This window comes from Trichomycterus rosablanca, chromosome 13, assembly GCF_030014385.1.
Source record: "Trichomycterus rosablanca isolate fTriRos1 chromosome 13, fTriRos1.hap1, whole genome shotgun sequence".
Classification (NCBI taxonomy): Eukaryota; Metazoa; Chordata; class Actinopteri; order Siluriformes; family Trichomycteridae; genus Trichomycterus; species Trichomycterus rosablanca.
This window is the reverse complement of record NC_086000.1, coordinates 11164138-11184547: the sequence shown is the minus strand read 5'-3', so window position 1 is coordinate 11184547 and position 20410 is coordinate 11164138. Positions and strand designations below refer to the sequence as shown.

General features: G+C 41.1%; 1 protein-coding gene across 2 annotated transcripts in view; it reads left to right on the top strand.

Annotated features, from left to right (window-relative positions):
- The window catches only part of bahd1 (bromo adjacent homology domain containing 1), a 185192-nt gene that overhangs the window by 101372 nt on the left and 63410 nt on the right, over positions 1 to 20410 (top strand). The window contains exon 1 of one of the 2 annotated variants that reach the window (XM_063006799.1): positions 594 to 820. The exons of the other annotated variant lie outside the window; for it this stretch is intronic. The gene's annotated coding sequence lies outside the window, so the exon portion shown is untranslated. Of the gene's footprint in view, positions 1 to 593; positions 821 to 20410 lie in introns of those variants that run through there. 2 annotated transcript variants of the gene reach the window in all.

Here is a 20410-nt window from a genome sequence, read left to right as displayed (position 1 = left end):
TTCGGACGCAGGCATGGTTGTGTTTACCCGGTAAAGACTCGTTTCCCCTTGCAGTGTGCCATTGTGTAACAATGTTCGTTGATTTCGTTTCATTTTAAATAGCTTGTTTAAATAAGAGCATTCTCTATTACATTTGATTAAAATTGTGGAAATGTTTTTGTTAATATTTTGGTGTATTTTAAACAGCTCAACCATTTGAATGATCAATATACTGTAGATGTGACCGTTGAATCAAATATAAAAGTATTAGTTGCAAATACATTTAAGTGTCTCCTAAATGGATGAACAGAAGAAGCTTGTTAGTGTTAATGGGACTAATGGGACTGTTGACGACCTTTTCCCTCAGTGTGCTAGATGGAATGGTTCACCATGTCAGGAGAGATCACACACAGGGCTGAATTGACAGTCGCTTACGTAACAGCCGATCCTTGGATTCCGTGGAAACTCTGAGGAGCTGGTGAGCTTTGAGGAACTGGTTCTTTCTCATGGTGGATGTTTAAGGTTTAAAACGCTAGAATGAAGTAGGTGAGGTGAGCATTAATGAGGGAAGCTTCGAGTCCCGGCGCGACAGCAGCCAGTAATATAGGCGGTAATACAGGCAGTAAGGCAGTAGCGCATGAATATTATGGTGAATGTGGGAAGTAGGTCACCGTTTGCACTGGTTCTTTCAACTGCTGCTGCTGCTGCTCTCTCTGCTCGTTTCATTTCCCTACCGAGCATCGATCTCATTTCTAATCACCTCACTCACAGTCGGGATTTCTTTCAGCCTTCCCAACCTGACGCTTTTATTCCTCTCCAGACCCAAAGAGTGGACTCTGAGGTAAACCAACCATTAGTACTGTGTTTTATTTCGGCTTGTGCTCGGTCGCTTTTCTGTTCTCTTCTCAGCGACGTTGAAATACGTCCGTGTGAACGACTTTAGGCGTTATAATGTGTTCATTAATCATTTTATGTTGTTTCGGTGAGTGCTTGAATTGCTTGTGGACTCACTAGTGAAGCTGCTCGGTTAGCGCTGACGTATCGTCGTGAGCGTCGGGCTTCGTGAACCGAGCAGCTTTTCGTTCGCTTTCTCTCTCAGCTCGCCTTTCAGAATTTGTCAACATGAAACTGCAAATTTTTCTCCTTTATCCAGTTTGGCGTTCGCTCTTCAGATAAACTGTGTGTTTATGTGTTTATAGAGGTGATAAAGCCCTAAAGCGGTATGTTTTGAAATAGGAAATGTAGTCGGTGTTACGCCCTATGTGATCCGCTCTCAGCACGCTTCTCTCAGAACATCCATAACCAGAACTGTGCTCTTCAGCGAGGAGCTTCAAATTATACATAAACACCAGCGTGTTCTACTTACTTTATACTTCTTTAACTCGCATTTCACACTAGACATTAGTGAAGAATGTGAACCGATGCGAAATGAACCGTGTTTAAAGTTCATTTTGATGTAGAAGGGTTTAAAAGGACCAGACTTCTGGTGACTATCAGGAGCCATGCTCTCAGTTCTAAACACTACACCAGATCAGCTCATACACAACATCCAAAAAGCAACATTTTTAGATTTTAATTAACAAAAGCATTATAAAAGCCAATAAAAATCTATTTTGAAATCTGTACGTTTGCAGTTTATTGGGAATAAGGCAGATCGTAAGAATCAGCTGGCCGCCGTAATGTGGAATAATGGTTGGTGAAATCACTAGCCCCAGGCTCCCAGGACTAGCAGATTTTGCGTCTGGGCTACCAGGTTTTTATTCTTATTCGCCTAGAAGACAAGTGATTCCAGTACACTGCTTAAAAAATCCCTTCTGCCATTTCCTGGCTCTCTGAAATCTGTTCAGTATCAAGTCAGTATCACTTTCACTTGTTTATCTGACATTTTAATCACATACATTTAATGAAGCTTTTTACCCAAGGATGCAATGTAAAAAATAGACAAAATGTGAGAAGAAGTAATGGAAAATGGGTTTCTAAATACACCCTGGTGTGTGGACAAGTGAGCAGCAGTCTTCCACCGCCTGTACCACAGTGGATGGGCATTACTTTCAGTTTATGTTGCCCTGATTCCCTACAACTAAAGGAATAAATATGTGTTATAGATTACAGCTGGTTGGGGTGTCAAATCATATTAACCAGCTTTGAGTTTAGTTGTTTTTACTAATGCAGTGTAGATACATGACATAAAAACAAAAAGGCAAACACACACAAAACACACACACACAAAAGCCTCTAATTAAGCTATTCATTGTCTAATATTTAAAAAAGCTTATAAAATGAAAAGGCAGTTTAGTTTTATAATTTGGTTAATGCGAAATGAATCGTGTTTAAAGTTCATTTTAATGTAGAAGGGTTTGAAAGGACCAGACTTCTGGTGACCATAAGGAGCCATGCTCTCAGTTCTAAAAATTACACCAGATCAGCTCATACACAACATCCAAAAAGCAACACTTTCAGATTTTAATAAACAAATGCATTAAAAAAGCCAATAAACATCTATAAACATCCACAAAAAGGCAAACACACCAAACACAAAAAGATATTTACACAATGTACCCAATGTTCATTTTATTCTTAAGAAAGTCTCTAATTAAGCTATTTATTTTTATAATTTAGTTAATGCGAAATGAATCGTGTTTAAAGTTAATTTTAATGTAAAAGCATTTAAAAGGTCCAGACTTCTGATGACTATCTGAAGCCATGCTCTCAGTTTTAAACACTACACCAGATCAGTTTAGTGCCGGGCGGTATGACAGTACATTTGCTATACCGTCTTTGATTCCTCATACGGAATGGATTTTTCATATACCGCCATACCGTAACAGTTCATTTTAACAGCTGTAGGCTTCAAAAGGCAGCAGATCATATAGTATTATTCACTGCTAAAATTGCCATGGAGCGCCGCTCAGATTAAGCTCACGAGTTATCCAGTTAGCGTTAGCATGACAGTGTTAACAATTGAGAGAGGTTTCCTCAATATGGTGAAAAAAAAAAAAAAAAAAAAACAGATGGAGGATGAAGAGAGGGAGACCAAATATTCAGTGGAAGAACCAGTCTAAGAAATGAGGTGTGTCTGCAGTTTAGAACAGACTAAAACATGATATACTGCACAATCTGTCGAGCCACGACAAACAACGACATTAAAAACACTAACGGTCCACATATGCAAGGACGCGATTCCTTTATAGACAGTCGAGAAAGAAGCTTTCAGAGCAATAATTAAAACAGTGGATTCCAGGTCTGTCTACTTAAGGTCAGTCGCTATTCCAACGTTATAAGCGAACTGGAAATGATATTTAGAGTCGTCCACTTTTCTACAACAAACCAGTGGTCAAGTTGTACAGTGGAGTTTGCAAACGTCGTTTTATTTGTTAAAGGGAGAGCTGAGGGTAATTGTACAATAGTTAAATATTAAATAAACAATGAAAAATTTATTTATTGCACCTGTTTCACGCATCCTGATTCCATCATTTATTGGGTGTGTTCGAAAACCTTGTGAGCTCTCTACATAGACGCGTTTTATGTCATCCTATGTGCGCTCCCGAGAAGGAGGCTGTTCAAAATCCAAGATGCCTTAAAATGTTGTCTACTAAGGTATCTTAACATTTCAATGTTATTTTGACTCAAGAACGAGGGAGCATCCGATGCTGCCTTAGCGGCCAAGGCAATCCCAGCATTCATTGCGGCACAACTTTTCTCACAGAAAAATAAAAAAACATGGAGTTATTTTCGAATGTAAATAAATGATTATTGATTTGTAATTTGTATAAACGTGTACAAGTGTATTTATTTGCAAGTTCAGGCTTGTCTGGGACCGTTTAACCGTTTTCTGTACACGGGAGGGAGATGTTATTTGACATGCTAGTGCGTTGTGCCACCTCATCCCATTGGTTTAAATGGCATGATGCTAACTGTGTTAGCTTAGTAAGCGAAACCCGATGTTATCGCTGTCTAAGTAGTGCGTTTGAATAACTTGCCTTATAAGTCGATGACTTACTAGAATCCTCTCTAATGCAATTACGACCTCTGCTGGCTGATTGATGGCATCTGCACAGAAATGAGAAAAGAGTGCTGTCAGGGTGTGTCTCTCCATACACAGTGCTGAGCTGCACTGCACTCGTCAAAGTGTAGGTGATTAGATTTTTTTGGTTTTTTTATTTCTTTATTTTTTATTTTATTAAAATTTAATTTTTATTTTTTTTTATTTTTTATATTATTATATTTTTTATATATTTTTTAGATTTTATATCTTACTTGTACTACAGTACTGTAATACCTTTTTTTATTCTCTCCTGTACTACATTTAATGTTGTTGTGTGATGTTTGTTATAATTGTAAATTGCTGCTGCAACACTGCAATTTCCCTTGGGGGATCAATAAAGTAATCAATCAATCAATCAGCCAAGATGCATACGGCATGCTGCCCACGTGTAGGAGGATCAGAGCAGGGATCGGCATTGGTGGAGAGGAAGCGTGACGCAATCGTGCAATTTGCTAAAAGGGAGAAGAAAAAAAGATATATATATATATATTTATTTGATATATATTTGACATATGGGCCACCATGGGCAAGACCAAAGAGCTATCAAAGGACGTCAGGGACAAGATTGTAGACCTGCACAAGGCTGGAATGGGCTACAAGACCATCAGCAAGAAGCTTGGTGAGAAAGAGACCACTGTTGGTGCAATAATTCGAAAATGGAAGAAATACAAGATCACAGTCAATCACCCTCGCTCTGGAGCTCCATGCAAGATCTCACCTGGTGGGGTAAGAATGATTCTGAGAAAGGTGAGGTCAGTCCAGAATTACACGGGAGGAGCTTGTCAATGATCTCAAGGGAGCTGGGAGCACAGTCACCAAGAAAACCATTAGTAACACACTTCGCCGTAATGGATTGAGATCCTGCAGTGCCCGCAAAGTCCCTTTGCTCAAGAAGGCTCATGTACAGGCCCGTCTGAAGTTTGCCAATGAACACCTGAATGATTCAGAGAAAGCTTGTGAGAATGTGATATGGTCAGATGAGACCAAAATTGAGCTCTTTGGCATCAACTCCACTCGTCGTGTTTGGAGGCAAAGAAATGCCCGGTGGGGATGGTGTTCTTGGGGTCATATCCAGCATTTCTCTGCTCCCAGCTCCCTTGAGATCATTGACAAGCTCCTCCCGTGTAATTCTGGACTGACCTCACCTTTCTCAGAATCATTCTTACCCCACCAGGTGAGATCTTGCATGCAGCTCCAGAGTGAGGGTGATTGACTGTGATCTTGTATTTCTTCCATTTTCGAATGATCGCACCAACAGTGGTCTCTTTCTCACCAAGCTTCTTGCTGATGGCCTTGTAGCCCATTCCAGCCTTGTGCAGGTCTACAATCTTGTCCCTGACGTCCTTTGATAGCTCTTTGGTCTTGCCCATGGTGGTCGAGAGATTTGAACGGAAGAAACTGATTCTGTGACAGGAATCTTTTATACAGGGACAGGACTAATTTGTGTGCCTCATGGGCACATAACCGGTCTGTGGGGGTCAGAACACATGCTTGAGACCATCTGAACCAAACAAATTAATCTTGGTCTCATCAGACCATAGGACATGGTTCCAGTAATCCATGTCCTTTGTTGACATGTCTTCAGTAAACTGTTTGCGGGCTTTCTTGTGTAGAGACTTCAGAAGAGGCTTCCTTCTGGGGTGACAGCCATGCAGACCAATTTGATGTAGTGTGCGGCGTATGGTCTGAGCACTGACAGGCTGACCCCCCACCTTTTCAATCTCTGCAGCAATGCTGACAGCACTCCTGCGCCTATCTTTCAAAGACAGCAGTTGGATGTGACGCTGAGCACGTGCACTCAGCTTCTTTGGACGACCAACGCGAGGTCTGTTCTGAGTGGACCCTGCTCTTTTAAAACGCTGGATGATCTTGGCCACTGTGCTGCAGCTCAGTTTCAGGGTGTTGGCAATCTTCTTGTAGCCTTGGCCATCTTCATGTAGCGCAACAATTCGTCTTTTAAGATCCTCAGAGAGTTCTTTGCCATGAGGTGCCATGTTGGAACTTTCAGTGACCAGTATATGAGAGTGTGAGAGCTGTACTACTAAATTGAACACACCTGCTCCCTATGCACACCTGAGACCGAGTAACACTAACGAGTCACATGACATTTTGGAGGGGAAATGACAAGCAGTGCTCAATTTGGACATTTAGGGGTGTAGTCTCTTAGGGGTGTACTCACTTTTGTTGCTGGTGGTTTAGACATTAATGGCTGTATATTGAGTTATTTTGAGGGAAGAATAAATTTACGCTGTTATATAAGCTGCACACAGACTACTTTTCATTGTGTCAAAGTGTCATTTTGTCAGTGTCGTCCCATGAAAAGATATACTTAAATATCTGCAGAAATGTGAGGGGTGTACTCACTTTTGTGATACACTGTATATATAAACCTGTTCTGACCAGTTGTGTTCTTAAAATTTGGACAGCACTGGTCAAATTCCAGTTTGTTAATGTTGGAAGAGAAAATATGTTAACACTTAATACTTAAATATCACATTATCTGTATAGTTTGTTGCTCGAGGTATTTGCTGATCTTATCACATTAGAGAAAAATAAATAAATAAACAAATTCTAACCACCCAGATGTTGGATTAGCTGCTGTGTGTTTAGTCATGCGTAAATAAATGAATGAGTCTTTCAAAGAGCTGTCAATCTATTCAGCCCTGGACCTGCTGCCTGTAAAAGTAAAGTAAAGTGCACTTGGCTGTTCTGCACAGTGCGTCAGCATGCATCATCAAGCCACAGCAGATATTTACACCTTAAACTCATTTCACATAGCTGATATTTCAGTTCACTTGTAGCAGCATCAGCATTTAAGTGTTTAAGGCTGTGTTCACATGGACCTCTTGACATCCAGGAATAATGCACTGCTGCCATTGATTTCAGTAAGAGTGAAATTTTAATGAGCCGTACGCACAGACGCATGATGATGTGTCAAAAAGTTTAAGCTTTTGATGGAATGCACCGCATGTGTTAGCCAGAGATAGGTCGCATGTAAGTCACACACACAGCTACTTCAGACTTGACTCGGACTCGTTTCAAATGACTCGTGACTTGTAGACAATGAAAGTCAGCAGCATGTGTTAACATCAGTTACGTGTGACAATTTTATATATATATATATATATATATATATATACGTATATATATGGTTCGACATTCTGATCGTGTCATTTTCTGCTCCAGCCATTTTAACCCGCAACGCACGCAATGGCTAAATGTTCCAGCCAGCTTCTGGTATAGTGATGAAGCGTCGCTCCTTACTCCCTCTTCTGGATTAGATTCTCACTTAAAGTGGTGGATACTATTATACTATTTACCACATTGTATGGGACGGCACGTGGGTTTCCTCCAGGTGCTCCAGTTTCCTCCCACAGTCCAAAGACATGCAAGTGAGGTAAACTGGAGACACTGAATTGTCCATGACTGTGTTTTATATAACTTTGTGAATTGATAAATCTTGTGTAGTGAGTAACTACCATTTCTGTCACGAGTGTAACCAAAGTGTAAAACATGACGTTAAAATCTTAATAAACAAACTACATTGTGTGTGGTTTAAGATACAAGTTTGTCAGTGATGTGGGGAAAAAAATCTACTTTGTCCACCAACACACTAGCAACACACATCTATACATTTTGTGATGGGTACCAAAAGGTGCCTGTAAATCCAGCCTATGTCACAACACAGATTGAATGATTCATAACATAACAAATTTAATCAGCCAGCCGAGTGCCTACGTGTCTGTACGGGAGGGACGATGGCTGAAGTAGGATTGTTTGTTGCTGGTGCAAGTGCCTCTGCTGACATATGGCGCCTGCACAGGGGTGGCTATTCACGACTGGCAGTGTGTAGCTCTCCACATGTGATACTGCGCTCTGTGAGACCTCATCCCTGACAGGTGAAAAAAAACGGTCAGATGCGCTTGTGTCAGAGGGGGAGCGTGACAGTGTCGGCTCTCCTAGACTGGTGGCAGGGTGTAAGTGCTTGAGAAATTGCTGGGCGGGCACTGTTACAGAATCGTGTCTGTCTGTATTGCTATTGATGACTGGCAGATAGTGGAGTGGCATGGTGGCTCAGTGGGTAGCACTGTCGCCTCACAGCAAGAAGGTCCTGGGTTCGATTCCCAGGTGGAGCGATTTGGGTCCTTTCTGTGTGGAGTTTGCATGTTCTCTCTGTGTCGGGAGCTCCTGTTTCTTCCCACAGTCCAGCTCCAGTTTCTTCCCAGGAGATCCAAAATTCTCCATGACTGTGTTTGACATTGAACTTGAACTAATGAGTCTTGTGTTATGAGTAACTACCGTCCTGTCATGAACGTAACCAAAGTGTGTCAAACATGTAGTGAAATCTTAATAAATAAATACAGTGGTACCTCGGTATACGTCCGCTTTGGAATAAGTCCAACTTGGTATACGTCCTGTTTGGACGCGAAAACTTTTGCTTGGTATACGACCTTTGTTTGGAATACGACTCGCGTGCTAGAACTTGTATTGGTCAAAATGAGTCACGACACCACGCGCTACCCTTGTTTACCTCTCGCGAGACATAGCCACGAGCGTCATTACGCCAGTTGCTACCATTCAGTGAACATGCACTATAACTCTCTGTGAATTTTCATGTGATTTTGTGTTTTTTCGCATACATTTTTAGTAAATTCATTAACCATGTATAGTACATGACTTAAAATAGTGTTCAACCAAGTTTGTACTTTTTCTTTTCAGTGGCGTATTATTATGGAATGATGTGAGGTGGTCATAGGTGCGCGTATATCGGGGATTTTACAACGGCTTCGAACGTGGCTCAGCCAATCAGATTTTAGGACCAGAACTATCCGTTTTATAAATTATTTTATACAACCCCATCAACGTATAATATGCCAATAACAATAGGATTTTTTTCATGGGAACGGATTAATCATTTTCCCTTTATTTCTTATGGGAAAAATTCGTTTGGTATACGTCCTGTTTGGTATAAGTCCAAGGATCTGGAACGGATTAAGGACGTATACCGAGGTACCACTGTAAATAAATAAACTGTCAGATAGGACATAAAGGTGCAGATAATTGACATGTCGGTTCCTCCTGACTGTGGCTTCTTCAGTGTTATTTCACTCCAGGTGGAAGTGTTTTTACTTATCATGGTTTTTTCCTCTCAAATGTTCTGGCTTCTGTGTTCTGTGGAAACTTGCTTCTCTCTTGAAACTAGAAAACCATTATTCTGCTGGTGTAACACACATCAGTGCACACTTAGTGCCGGTTCCAAGCACGAATAAATTGAAGGGTTGTATTAGAAAGGGCCACTAGCATAAAAACTGTGCCAAATCAAATATGCAGTCGAATGATTTGCTGTGGTGACGCCTAACATCCAAAAGGAATCAATTTTGATAGTGATATAAGCATGTTATATCACATGCTGTCATGGGTCCCTCAATATTCACAGTTGTTAGAGGCACAAGACGTCCGTGAATGTGGAAAACTGCATGTTTATTACACTTAAATAACACTTTAGATCGTTGTACTGTAGAGTAAAACACACTCCTCAGTACTGTACTGTATGTACTGTATTCTTAGTATATTACAGTACAATGTTATCCTAACACTGACACCTTAGGAGAGGCGCAATCCCTACACACACGGTTTGCTCATTACTATCTTCTCTCTCGGGAGCGTGTTCAGAAGCACTAGGAGCTTTACGCTGTGAGGCAATGATTATAGATATTCAGTGATAATTCTACACTACGTATAAGATGCAAAACATTACATAAAGTGCAGGATTCCACGACAACTATAGAGAAAGAAACGACACTGACTCGCGTGAAGAAACTTTAAATAAAAAGTATTTATCATGAATTTCAGTATGTATGTAGTAAATTATAAAATTAATTAATAATTTAAGTTTTCTTTACATACGCAAGTCAATTATCGTCAAAAACTTCACATTTTAAACGTGAACGTGGCGCCCAGGTGCCGCAGCGGGATATTCCGCTAGCACACTAGTGCAGAGATTCTGAACTCCTCGGTTCGAAAGTCGGTGTTGCTACCGGTCGGCTGGACGCCATCTAGCGGGCATAATTGGCAATGCCTGCAGCAGACACGTCTCTGCTAGGGTGGGATGACCGGACTATGTGGCTGGGGTCTTTGAACTCTGTGTAAGAACCCTGATTAGCAGATAGAGAGGCACCTGTCTAGAGTGCATAGGTGGAAAAGGGTTCACATGGGTCGGAGGAGGCGTGAGCAGCAATATACCCACCTCAACTGCAATCAGGGATCCCTCAGCAGTGGAAGACAAATTGACTACGCTAAATTGGGAGAACATGGGAGAAAATGCATAAATAAGCCTTAGTGATGACCTGTCAACTTTCTCTTTTACTCTGGCAGATACCCTTATGTCATGGAGATTGGTGTATGTATCAGTGTTGGTCCCAGGCCCTAAGAAAACGGAGGGTTGTGTGAGGAAGGGTATCTGGCGTAACAACTGCACCAAATCAAATACAGTGGTACCTTGAAAGTGGATGTCAGTTGGTTTTGAGAGGTAAAAGGTTTTTTTTCCCATAAGGATGTATGGGAAACCTGTTAATGTGTTCCATGGCCCTGTGGAACTGCGTATATTTTAGGCTAATGTAAAATAATGGGGTTGTTTTTGACACTTATACACTAAAAATAACAAATATAATATATACCCTGAAATACAACTGAAAACTGTTAAATTAGTGCTGGACAATAATTTGATATCGATATATATCGCGATAGAAAATGTTTCAATAACGGTGATATGATTTTGAAACAAATTCGATCGATATGCATACGTCAGTGCGTGATGACGTACGCCACAGGCATGAAGCCAGTGCTCAGAGTTACCGCTCTGATTACACTCCGCTACAACACGGTGGATATTAGCGGCTAAATGAGTTCAACAGCTGTGAGTGAACGAGCATCCACAGTTTAAAAAAGAAGCAGTAGAAATAGTTGATAAGAGAGGAAATACTAGACTCTGTTTTTCTGTATTCTTTAAGCACAACATCTGCTGTAGCAAATTCTGCAGCAACTCTTAAGCACTTTTTATATTCTTTATCCTGGTTGAGCACTTTTGTTTGAAAATGTTTACATACAAATAATAATCAGTCCATGTTGTGGATTAAAGTTAGTTAAGACCAGAGGTGGAAAGTAACGAATTACATTTACTCGCGTTACTGTAATTGAGTGTACTTTTTTGTTTTTTGTGTACTTATACTTTTTAAAGTAGATTTCACAGCCTGTAATTTTACTTTTACTTAAGTATGTTTTGTATTAAGAATTGTAATTCGCTACATTTTAAATAAGATCCGTTACTGAGTAAAATAATAAACGCTAAAGAAATCGCGTCTGGGAAACTGCTGCAGTGAATTCTGTGATGGGGAGTCGGATCTTTTGTCTCGGTTCCTTTTAAAGAGCCGTATATATATACATAACGAGTCCCAGAAGCGCGAATCGATTCCTTTATTTCAGTTTAAAGGGCCGTTCAATAGATTCAAATAATTCTATGACACATCACTAGTGGTTATACAGTTTAAAAAAGTTTTATGGGACTAAAATGACACATTACACATCCCTAAATGTTTTAAATGTTGTATCAACATGTTTCTTCTATTATATTGAATTAAAAACAGCTATTGTGAGATTTATATCCACTTGTCCTGTTTGCATTACACAGAAGAGACCCCCCCCCCCCTGCTGTTAATAAAGTAACTAAGTAATGTTTACTCTGAGTACATTTTAAATGAGTTACTTTTTACTTGAGTAGATTTTTAGACTAGTAACTTTACTCGTACTTAAGTCAAAATTCATTAAAGTAATAGTACTTTTACTTGAGTACAATATTTGAGTACTTTTTCCACCTCTGGTTAAGACATATGTTTATATATTATATTATATATTGTTAAAGCTTATGTTTATTTGAAAATGATGTCGTGTTTTTGTCTGTATACAAATGCTGAATACAATTAAAAGTTGAAAGCTAATTTATTTGTATTATTATTATTATTATTATTTCTAAAATATTATGTAGTTGTAAAGGGTGAGATTTCATGGTTTGCAGGTACAGCCTTTCAATGTTGGTGTTCCTGGCAGTTTTTCTGACATTTGTATTATTCATATCGTTATCGGAATTATATCATATCGACCGTAATTAGGAGTTATATCGTGATATAAATTTTAGCCATATCGTCCAGCCCTAAGTTAAATACAATAAAACCTGCACTCTACTTCTTTATTGTTTACTTATGCTTCTTAATCGTGGAGATGCTTGATCTTGGAATACCGTATTCCGTTCAGTAAAGGCGCATTCACATGAGAAGCAGCAAAATAGCTTTTGCGCTCGCTGTGCTGTTATTTCCTATGGAGTGTGGCGGTGCACAAAGCTTAACGTGACCTAACGTACTTAAACAACGAGCAAAAAATTGCATTAGTGAGCAGTAATAATTAAGAGAATTAAGAGAGGGTTAGTGTTCCTATGTCGATCTTTTAATACATTTTGTTTATGCATTTTCTCCCCTTTCTCTTCCTTTTACGTTTCCAATTGCCCAATTGCATCATGCTTCCTTTCCACCAATGCCGATCCCCACTCTGATTGAGGAGAACAAAACCTAACCCACGCCCCCTCCGACACATGGGCAGCAGCCGTATGCATTTTGTCACCTACACTTTGATGAGTGCAATGCGGATCAACACTGTGTACGGAGAGACACACCCTGACAGCACTCTTTTCCAATCTCTGTGCAGGTGCCATCAGTCAGCCAGCAGAGGTCGTAATTGCATTAGTTATAAGAGAGTCCCTATTCGGCTTTAATATCCCACCCCTATCTGAACAACAGGCCAATCGTCGTTCATGTGGCTGCTCAGCCCAGCCGGCAGGGCTGATGTATTTGAGATCCCAGCTCCGGTTTCAGAGTGTGTTTTTACCACTGCGCCACCTGAAGCGTCCATGTTAAACTTTTTAACGATAAGCGTTTTAGACTTTCTTGGAAAAGCCGATTCTTACAATTTCTCAGAACCCTGAGCTGTAACACAAGTTTAAAAGTGAAACAGGAGAAAAATCCAGCTAAACACAGATACATGTGGACGCTTTCAGAGTAAATTTGACGGTTATTCAACACAAATGCAGATTCGTCTTATATTCCCACTTTGATGACTTACTGCACCGCTCAGGCCAAGCTCTGAACAAAGCGGCTGTCGCACACACGCCGAGTTTAAGGGTAAAAATTTCTCAGTGAAAATGTCAAGTTTAGAGGACGTCAAGTTACAAGATACAACTGTATGCCGATCAGAAGTTAGATGTTTACAGTATTCTTTCTGCCAAATCCAAAAATCCATCCTGCTGCCTCAATACCAGCATAAACCCTTTACATTTCTGCTGTGAAGAGTGCAGTCATCCCAGTATTCCCATGTAATCCATATTGTAAAATAAATATCAGCTTTAATAATGACCACCTGCAGTTCAGCTCAGATTCTCCTAAACATGTCTTATTAAACATCACAGCTGTGATGATAACGACATAATAACTGAAGATTCGTCATGGGTTCCAGCAGGATCTGTTTATTTGTTTGGGTCTGCGGTCATGTTCCCAGTCATAAACAAGGAACCAGATTTGTTAGTACATTTTATTTTATATGCAACACTAAGTCTCTAGTCTGCATTGTCCTGTTGCTAAACTCTGCCAAACATAACAGGTGTGATGGAGACGTACTTAACAACCATTTCTGCTTGATCTGTGTCATCTTTGTGTTCAGAGCCAAGCTCCCGTTCCTTACCGCTAAACCAGATCGGCTGTGTCTCTCCTTTCATATACGACACCCGAAAACCATTCGCAGCCTAGCCTCCACTCTGCATTGTTCTGTTGCTGAATCATGCCAAACATCATGAGAAGCGTTCGTTTTACACAGGTTCTCTCTGTTAATACACTATATAGCCAAAAGTATTTGGACACCTGACCATGAGTTTATTGGACATCACATTTCAAAAACCTCACAGACTCACAGTTGACTATACAGTACAATCCAAGCAATTGAGGGTTAAGGGTCTTGCTCAAGGGCCCAAAAGTGGTGACCTGATGGTGGTGGGCCTTGAACCAGCACTTTGTAGTTCTACAATTACTGACTGTAGTCCATCTGTTTCTCTACATAATTTTTAACCTGCTTTCACCCTGTTCTTCAATGATCAGGACCCTCACAAGACCACTACAGAGCAGGTATTATTTAGGTGGTGGATCATTCTTAGCACGGCAGTGACACTGACATGGTGGTGGTGTGTTAGTGTGTTGTGCTGGTATGAGTGGATCAGACACAGCAGCACTGGTGGAGTTTTTAAATACCGTGTCCACCTATTGCTGCTGATCTTCTAGACCTTCATCAGTGGTCACAGGACGTTGCCCATGGGGCGCTGTTGGCTGGATAGTTTTGGTTGGTGGACTATTCTCAGTCCAGTAGTGACAGTGAGGTGTTTAAAAACTCAATCTGCATTGCTGTGTCTGACCCACTCGTACCAGCACAACACACACTAACACACCACCACCATGTCTGTGTCACTGCAGTGCTGAGAATGATCCACCACCCAAGTAATACCTACTCTGTAGTGGTCCTGTGGGGGTCCTGACCATTGAAGAACAGCGTGAAAGGGGGCTAACAAAGTATGCAGAGAAACAGATGGACTACAGTCAGTAATTGTAGAACTACATGGTAAGTGCTTCTATATGGTAAGTGGAGCCGATAAAATGGACAGTGAGTGTAGAAACAAGGAGGTGGTTTTAATGTTGTGGCTGACCAATATATACAGTATATATATAATGCATGTATGTCTTTGGTAAAGACTCCTGATTATACACACAGATCTGCTACTACAATCACTAATCACATTTTTCATTTTGACACAACACTGAGCATTAAATCTCAGACTGTTTACTGACATCTTTAATAAATGAGCCTGCACTTCACTCATTCTTGCTACTCTTACTAAGAGGGATGTTCACAATTAGCCGGCTAATCGATAACCAACAAAGAAGTTATCGTAGGGTTAACACCATAGATTTCAAATGTCATTTCAATTCATTTCTCCACCATGGATTAGTGTTCGGTTCGGAGCATGTTACTGCATTGCACCCAGTGATTCCGGGCAAGCTGGATCCTCCGCAACCCTGACCAAGATAAAGCAGTGATAAAACGTGAAAGCAGTCATTAAATAACACTTATAAATTGAATAATTAAATAAATGGAAGCTACAATACACAGCATAGGGTTAAATGTAAAAAACCTAGAACATCCAGCGATGGTTCAAGGCTTCATGTTCGGAAATACTCGTCCATGTTTTGACACGCCCCTCTCTGCATCCACAGAATTGGTTGGGAGTTTTCCAAACTCAGTTACTCGAGTCGTGTTTTTAGCTACTTTAGAGTTTGACATCTTGGACATTTTGACTAACCGATTGCTAACTGAATTGCCATAGGATTGTTAGTGTAACAGACTTTTCTGTAGTGTAGTGTGCTGACAATGTCTAATGTATGTGTTTACGTATTGAGTGCATTTTGTCCCTTTAGAGATTTCATAATCAATGAAAAGTGTGCTTCTTTACACACGTGATCATCCCACTGTTGTCTCTGCTGCACCTCAAAAGAACAAGCCAGTAAAGTATTGTGCTCCCGATAGTTTGTCTATGTACAGATTATTTCTTTCTTTGTAAACTCAGCAAACTCTAAAGATGCTCGGTTACACTAGGACCACCTCATAGCACAGATTAACTAGTAAACGTGAGTCACTTTAATGCTACGCAATTAAAGAACGTTACATCACTAAAGACAAACCTTCACAGCACATTGCATATTACACAGGAAAAGGCTCATTTCATGGTTTGTGGTGTGATTTTCACAGCTGTGAATTAGGTAGGGCTTTAATTATCATGTTCATTGTTAAACACAAATGTCAAGGAAACACAAAAACACAGGATTTAATTTGAGAATAAAAACACACACATTTACTAGCTGAATTGTTTCATGTAAATGCAGGTCCTGTTTCAAATATTGCCACAATTTCTTCCTCACTTTTTGTCACTTGTACATGTCACAGATATGCAGATCTGTGCCGCACGCTTTCAGGTTCCCAAGAGATTAATGATGTTCATTTGGGACACTGCGTCATTCACTGTAAGAGTGCAGAACTGTCTGGGAATTAAATCATGTGCAAATGTGTGATAATGGGGCGACACGGTGGCTCAGTGGGTAGCACTGTCATTTCACGGCAAGAAGGTCTTGCGTTCGATTCCCAGGTGGAGCAGTCTGGGTCTTTTCAGTGTGGAGTTTGCATGGTCTCTTCGTGTCTGCGTGAGTTTCCTCTAGGAGCTCTGGTTTCCTCCCACAGTCCAAAGACATGCAAGTAATGCCTAGTTCACACTACACGATCTTTGCCCTGATTTTCGCTCGGCGATTGATTTTCCGGGTCGGGAGCAACTCGGCGTTTGCTCGGCGATCAAAACTCGGCTCTCAGTCGCTAAGTGTAAACTATCCAACAACTCGACCCGACCGGCTCGCCGAGCGCTCGGCGACTGGATTGAGTTTTCTAGCATGCCAGATATCTGATCTCAGACGGGCAACTGGGAATGAGTGACATGTCGAACAGCCAATGAGAACACAGGATACAGCGTGAGGGGAAATGCAGGAGAGAACAGGGGACAGGGGCTTAATTAATATAGTTTATATCAGGATACACCGACACACACGTTTTTTACAGTATTTCTGATTTGATCGTCCTCTACAAAACATAATACCCACGCTGCATTGCAAAACTTACTACAGAACAAGCCATATGCTGTTCGTGTTGCCAATTCCACTCAGATTCATTTATTTTTCCTCCTTGATATTACGCTGCACATCAGCGCACAAACCCTTTGATCTCTCGCTACTTGTTGACGTTCATTTTTTTGGACGTGGTATCATTAAACTTCTCGTCACTTCTCACGTGTGTTTTTGTAAAAAAAAAAAAAAAAAAAATCGCTCGCCTGCGATTCCAGTTGGTGATGGATCGTGTAGTGTGTGATTCCCTATCGCCGATCAGTCGTGTAGTGTGAAATATACACCGACTGAAAGACTCCCGAGTGCAGGAGACTCAGTCGTATAGTGTGAACTGTACAGCGACCTGACGACTTGGAAAGTCGTGTAGTGTGAACTTGGCATAAGGTGAATTGGAGATACAAAGTTGTCCATGACTGTGTTTGACATTAAAGACTCGAACTGATGAATCTTGTGTAACGGGTAACTACCTGTCCTGTCATTAATGAAACCAAAGTGTGTAAAACATGACATTAAAATCCTTATAAATTAATACAAATAAATATAGATGTATATACAGTGGGGCCAAAAAGTATTTAGTCAGCCACTGATTGTGCAAGTTCTCCTACTTAGAAAGATGAGAGAGGTCTGTAATTTTCATCATAGGTACACTTCAACTATGAGAGACAAAATGAGAAAAAAAAAGATCCAGGAAATTACATTGTAGGATTTTTAAAGAATTTATTAGTAAATTATGGTGGAAAATAAGTATTTGGTCAATAACAAAAGTTCAACTCAATACCTTTGTTGGCAATGACAGAGGTCAAACGTTTCCTGTAAGTCTTCACCAGGTTTACACACACTGTAGCTGGTATTTTGGCCCATTCCTCCATGCAGATCTCCTCTAGAGCAGTGATGTTTTGGGGCTGTCGCTGGGCAACACAGACTTTCAACTCCCTCCACAAATTTTCTATGGGGTTGAGGTCTGGAGACTGGCTAGGCCACTCCAGGACTTTGAAATGCTTTTTACGGAGCCACTCCTTCGTTGCCAGAGCGGTGTGTTTGGGATCATTGTCATGCTGGAAGACCCAGCCACGTTCCATCTTCAATGCTCTCACTGATGGAAGGAGGTTTTGGCTTAAAATCTCACGATACATGGCCCCGTTCATTCTTCCCCTTTGCAGAAAAACAGCCCCAAAGCATGATGTTTCCACCCCCATGCTTCACAGTAGGTATGGTGTTCTTGGGATGCAACTCAGCATTCTACTTCCTCCAAACACGACGAGTTGAGTTTTTACCAAAAAGTTCCATTTTGGTTTCATCTGACCACATGATATTCTCCCAATCCTCTTCTGGATCATCCATATGCTCTCTGGCAAACTTCAGGCGGGCCTGGACATGTACTGGCTTAAGCAGGGGGACACGCCTGGCACTGCAGGATTTGAGTCCCTCTCGGCGTAGTGTGTTACTGATGGTAGCCTTTGTTACTTTGGTCCCAGCTCTCTGCAGGTCATTCATCAGGTCCCTCCGTGTAGTTCTGGGATTTTTGCTCACCGTTCTCATGATCATTTTGACCCCACGGGATGAGATCTTGTGTGGGGCCCCAGATCGAGGGAGATTATCAATGGTCTTGTATGTCTTCCATTTTCTTACAATTGCTCCCACAGTTGATTTATTCACACCAACCTGCTTGCCTATTGTAGATTCACTCTTCCCAGCCTGGTGCAGGTCTACAATTTTCTTCCTGGTGTCCTTCGACAGCTCTTTGGTCTTGGCCATGGTTGAGTTTGGAGTCTGACTGTTTGAGGCTGTGGACAGGTGTCTTTTATACAGATAATGAGGTCAAACAGGTGCCATTAATACAGGTAACGAGTGGAGGACAGAAGAGCTTCTTAAAGAAGAAGTTACAGGTCTGTGAGAGCCAGAAATCTTGCTTGTTTGTGGGTGACCAAATACTTATTTTCCACCATAATTTACAAATAAATTCTTTAAAAATCCTACAATGTGATTTCCTGGATTATTTTTTCTCATTTTGTCTCTCATAGTTGAAGTGTACCTATGATGAAAATTACAGACCTCTCTCATCTTTCTAAGTAGGAGAACTTGCACAATCAGTGGCTGACTAAATACTTTTTGGCCCCACTGTACGCTGATCAGCCATAACATTAAAACCACCTCCTTTTTTTTGCTGACTGTAAGCCAACTGTTTATCTACATACTTTTTTTAGCCCACTTTCACCCTGTTCGTCAGTGGTCAGGACCTCCACAGGACCACCACAGAGCAGGTATTATTTAGGTGACAATGACATGGTGGTGGTGTGTAAGTCTATGTTGTTCTGGTATGAGTGGATCGGACACAGCAATGCTGATTGAGTTTTTAAATACCATGTCCACTCACTGTCCACTCTATTAGACACTCCTACCTAGTTGATCCACCTTGTAGATGTAAAGTCAGAGACGATCGCTCATCTATTGCTGCTGTTTGAGTTGGTCATCTTGTAGATCTTCATCAGTGGTCACAGGACGCTGCCCACAGGGCTCTGTTGGCTGAATGTTTTTGATTGGTGGACTATTCTCAGTCCAGCAGTGACAGTGAGGTGTTTAAAAACTCCAGCAGCGCTGCTGTGTCTGATCCACTCATACCAGCACAACACACACTAACACACCACCACCATGTCAGTGTCACTGCAGTGCTGCCACCTAAATAATACCTACTTACGACCTACTACGACCATTGAAGAACAGCATGAAAGGGGGCTAACAAAGCATGCAGAGAAACAGATAGACTACAGTCAGTAATTGTAGAACTACAAAGTGCTTCTATATGGTAAGTGGAGCTGATAAAATGGACAGTGAGTGTAGAAACAAGGAGGTGGATTTAATGTTGTGACTGATCAGTGTATAAGGCAGCCGATACGGGTAGTGCTTTTCCAGAATATCCTGTGTTCTGTTTGAGTCTTCAGGCGTCCTAATGACTCATTTATTGTTCCTTGTATTGTTTCCAAATGAATCTAAATCATTTTATTAAGGGTGAGTCTGGTGCCACCCAGAAACACACAGTGGACAGGGTGCCATTAAAATGCTGAGCTACCCACACTTCCATACTCACCCCTGCTATGAACTGCTTAGAGGAAACCCACAAGAGAATAAGGTGCAAAACTCCTCACTGTCAGTGCAAGCGAGGGGTTGAAGGAACTATGTTGTTAGGTGACACTGACTCTTTAACAACTCCGTAACCACTTGTTTTTAATAAACGTCACATTCGTTCAGCCAGCTCTGATGAACGAACGTGTCCATGTTATCTGCATGTAAACTTGTCGTATAGCTCCTAGAAGTTCAGGCTGTTTACTTGAGCGAAATCCCATTCTTAATCTATAGGGTTTAATATGATGTCGGCCCACCCTTTGCAGCTATAACAGCTTCAACTCTTCTGGGAAAGCTTTCCACAAGGTTTAGGAGTGTGTTTATGGAAATTTTTGACCATTCTTCCAGAAGTGCATTTGTGAGGTCAGACACTGATGTTGGACGAGAAGGCCTGGCTCGCAGTCTCCGCTCTAATTCATCCCAAAGGTGTTCTGTCGGGTTGAGGTCAGGACTCTGT